The 4,302-nt window shown below is 48.6% G+C and overlaps 1 long non-coding RNA gene across 1 annotated transcript in view; it reads right to left on the reverse strand.

Annotated features, from left to right (window-relative positions):
- LOC106817437 overlaps positions 1–1,870 on the reverse strand; it is a 3,231-nt gene extending 1,361 nt beyond the window's left edge. The window contains exon 1 of the long non-coding RNA XR_001395055.1: positions 1,600–1,870. This is a non-coding gene — a long non-coding RNA (uncharacterized LOC106817437). The remainder of the gene's footprint in view (positions 1–1,599) is intronic.
- Positions 1,871–4,302: the final 2,432 nt, after the last annotated feature.

Here is a 4,302-nt window from a genome sequence, read left to right on the forward strand (position 1 = left end):
GTGTGCGTGTGCGTATGCGTGTGCGTGTGCGTGTGAGTGTGTCACTGTGTGTACGTGTGCGTTTGCGTGGTTGTGTGCGTGCGTGTGCGCGCGTGCGTGTTTGTGTGTCCTTGTGTGTGCGTGTGTGTGCGTGTGCGTGTGCGTATGCGTGTGCGTGTGCGTGTGAGTGTGTCACTGTGTGTGCGAGTGCGTGTGCGTGTGCGTGTGCGTGTTTGTGTGTCACCGTGTGTGCGTGTGCGTGTGAGTGTGTCACTATGTGTACGTGTGTGTGTGCGTGTGCGTGTGCATGTGAGTGCGTGTGCGTGTGTGTTTATGTGTGCGTGTGCGTGTGAGTGTGTCACTGTGTGCGCGCGTGCGTGTTTGTGTGTCCTTGTGTGTGTGTGCGTATGCGTATGCGTGTGCGTGTGAGTGTGTCACTGTGTGTGCGTGTGCGTGTGCGTGCGTGCGTGCGTGCGTGTGCGCGCGTGCGTGTTTGTGTGTCCTTGTGTGTGCGTGTGTGTGCGTGTGCGTGTGCGTATGCATGTGCGTGTGCGTGTGAGTGTGTCACTGTGTGTGCGGGTGCGTGTGCGTGTATGTGTGCGTGTGAGTGTGTCACTGTGTGTGCGTGTGCGTTTGCGTGTGCGTGTGCGTGTGCGTGTGTCACTGTGTGTGCATGTGCGTGCGTGTGCGTGTGCGTGTGAGTGTGTCACTGTGTGTGCGAGTGCGTGTGCATGTGCGTGAGCGTGTCCGTGTGAGTGTGTCACTGTGCGTGCATGTGCGTGCGTGTGCGTGTGCGTATGCGTGTGCGTGTGCGTGTGAGTGTGTCACTGTGTGTGCGTGTGCGTGTGCGTGTGCGTGTGCGTGTGCGTGTGCGTGTGTGTGTGTGTGCGTGCGCATGTGTAATCTTGGACTTTGTATTTTTGTTTCACGAGACCTGGGGTAATTTTATTCAACTAATGCAAAGTAAACAAATACAAATAAGAATAGCTTAAAATATGTATCTTATGTATCATATGTATCTTACATAATGTCATAATTATAGCTACAGAAAGGCTATCTATATACTCGTAAGGCATATTAGAAGAAATATCATGAAAAAAACTTATTAAAACTTCCAAACCAAGTGATAGTTAATTCGTATCGTTATGCAGTAATCCTATGAGCGCCTGTGACGCGATCGTGTTGTTTTCCCCGGCGTTCTGCTGGTGGTCACGTGACTCCTGATCTGTGACGTAGCTCCGCCCGCACCTATATACCAGTGTTATACACGTTTGTACATAAAACATAAGTGGCATACGATATGTCTGGTGAGACCAAACCAAACAATTTTGTAAATTTAAACATCACACGAATAACATATTTTAGTTATAAAATTAATTAATAGAGTGCGTTTAGTTTTCCTACTTACCCGATATTATTACCAGATGGTTAGACATATATATGTATTAATTATTGGGGAAGGTGTCTAAATATTAAGTTACAACGAATATTACGTAGAAGGCCAGTACAGATATGAGGGTTTTCTATTTTTTATAATAATTATTATTCTAAAGAGATGATTATATTAATTCATAAGGGATTAATTACCAAGAATAAACCCAAGAAATACACTGGCCATACCTGACCTAAAGCAGCTTTCTTCAAAATGCCTCGAACAAATTGTTGCTGTATCAGGATTAAATGAATCCTGCTTCTGCCAGGGCACGTCTCCACTCAAGATTTTTTCTTAATAGACGAAAACTTAAACCTTTGTTGCGTCCTGAACATGCACCACAACCAACTATGGCACATTATTTACCATGCATGGTCAATGACTAAGAGAAAATAATATAATAGTATGACTGAAAACGTCAACAAATATGCACAGAAGGCTCTGGCCTATGCTCTGACATTGCTAAGCTTAGTGCCGGAAGCACGAGCGGAAGTGGAGAGTACTACTAACAGTAACGCCACCTACAAACGCCACATAGGCAGTGTGTTGTATATATCTATGCATACATACATACCACTGCTCAACTGTCGGGCTTGTAAAATGAATTCGAATGCTCTACTCGCAGATTTCTCAACAATAACCGAGACATCAACGAGAATTATACGCCAACCATCGAGAATTTCCACCGAAAGTTGTACAAGATCAACGGCAAGCTTCAGGCTCTCGATATTCTCGACATGTCCGGCAACAATACGTTTCCAGCGGGCAGACGTTTAACAATTCTTACCGGTGAGTCGTAGATTTAATAATAATANTGGGTGGGTGGATCGATGGACGGACGGACGGACCTTCATGGAAGTACACCTCCATTATCTGCTAGGCTCAAAGGCCGTGGTTCACAGACTTATTTATGACCCGCACCGCGCGTGTACATCGTCCGTGAGTACGAGTTGTGTGAGGTTATCTCTCTAACGTATATATATATATAACGTACTCGATATCGCATTGACGCATCAGTAATCAAATTGCTCGCCTAGCTAGCTTACCGCTAGTTGCCCTCCGTCGTCCAGCCGCCTCTCCGGTCGGTCTTCCTTCCGTCTGTACTTTCGATTGTTTAGTCGTCGAAATGCAGCATTTAAGAAGCGCGTCGTGTGTCGCAGTCGTTCTGCTACTCTTCACGGCAGCACACGCAGGTAAAATCCTAATCAAGCCATTCTCTGCCGGTGCCCCCGACAGCCACCGAATGTACGCGAACGCGTTCGCCCGCACACTGGCGAGCGACGGCCACAGCGTGAGCATGCTCGTCGGCAAGGAGTTCGATGTGCCGAGTGCTGACTATCGCTCGATCACGTACACGTCGCAGAAAGCTGGCGTCACCGACTCAGTACCCATGGGTGATATCATAAAGACAGCTCTGCTTGGCGACAACTACAGACCGTACCGAGCTCTTCGACGGACTGGGACGTTACCTCGAGAAACACTGCAACGTGATGCTGGCAAACGACAGACTGGTGCAGCAACTCCAAGAGGAAGATTTCGATCTAATCATCTTTGACTCGCTAAGCTTCTGCGATTACCTGCTCGTACATCTTCTGCAGAAACCGTTCGCCATCTTCGTAGCTTCGGGCAGCATGTCAATTTTCACAGATTCGCCCATGATCACGTCGTACGTGCCGGCTGGTCTGACCGGAGGCAGGACCGATAGCATGTCTTTTCTCGAAAGAGCGGAAAACACGTTTGAATACATACAAGAGAAGTTCATATTCTGGTATTGCATCGAGAGAAGAGTGAACCAGATTGGACTAAGCACTGGAATCTTTCAGGTATTCGTCACCTGCTATCCGTTTAAAGTTCATCTTTTAGTATACATTCCCAGAGTTCAGAATACTAACCCGCTGTTAATTGCGTTGCGGTGTTATTATTGTGATTGTCCATGTGAAGGGGGTAGATGGGGAGAGAAGATGGAAGAATGGGAGCTAGACAAATGATGGGGAAATGGTTTAGAAGGGTGCGAAGTTAAAGGAGCATAAGTATGTAAGGTATGGAGGAAAGAAAAATGTAGAGAGGGTGGCTAGAATACGTAGAAGGTGTAGATGGAAGACGTAGTGGATGTAGAGAGGAGACGTGGAGGAAGAAGATGGGAGACGTAGAGGAGGTTGAGGGAAGACGTGGAGGAGGTAAAGAGGAGACGTGGAGGAGGTAGAGGGGAGACGTGGAGGAGATAGAAGGGAGACGCAGAGGAGGTTGAGGGAAGACGTGGAGGAGGTAGAACGGAGACGTAGAGGAGGTTGAGAGAAGACGTGGAGGAGGTAGAGGGGAGACGTGGAGGAGATAGAAGGGAGACGCAGAGGAGGTTGAGGGAAGACGTGGAGGAGGTAGCGGGGAGACGTGGAGGAGGTTGAGAGAAGACGTGGAGGAGGTAAAGGGGAGACGTGGAGGAGGTAGAGGGGAGACGTGGAGGAGATAGAAGGGAGACGCAGAGGAGGTTGAGGGAAGACGTAGAGGAGGTAGAAAGGAGACGTGGAGGAGGTTGAGGGAAGACGTGGATGAGGTAGAGAAGAAACGTGGAGGAGGTAGAAGGGAGACGCAGAAAAGGTAGCGGATAGACGTACAATGCGTCGAGAGTAGCTCTAGAACTATAGCCCTCCGCTCCGCCGTAGGAGTATTCCCTGCGGCGGAGCGGAGGGCTATAGTTCTAGAGCTACGTCGAGAGGAGGTAGAAGGGTGACGTAGAGGAGGTAGAGGGGAGATGTGGAGGAGGTAAAAGAGAAAAGTCGAGAAGGTAGAGGAGAGGCGTAGAAGGGAAAGGTAGAGAGGGTAGAGGGGAGGCGTAGAAGAGGATGAGGAAGACGAATGTAAAGGAGGGAAGAGTAATATATACGCATACACGC

The sequence above is a fragment of the Priapulus caudatus genome, unplaced genomic scaffold, assembly GCF_000485595.1.
Source record: "Priapulus caudatus unplaced genomic scaffold, Priapulus_caudatus-5.0.1 Scaffold1724, whole genome shotgun sequence".
Classification (NCBI taxonomy): Eukaryota; Metazoa; Priapulida; class Priapulimorpha; order Priapulimorphida; family Priapulidae; genus Priapulus; species Priapulus caudatus.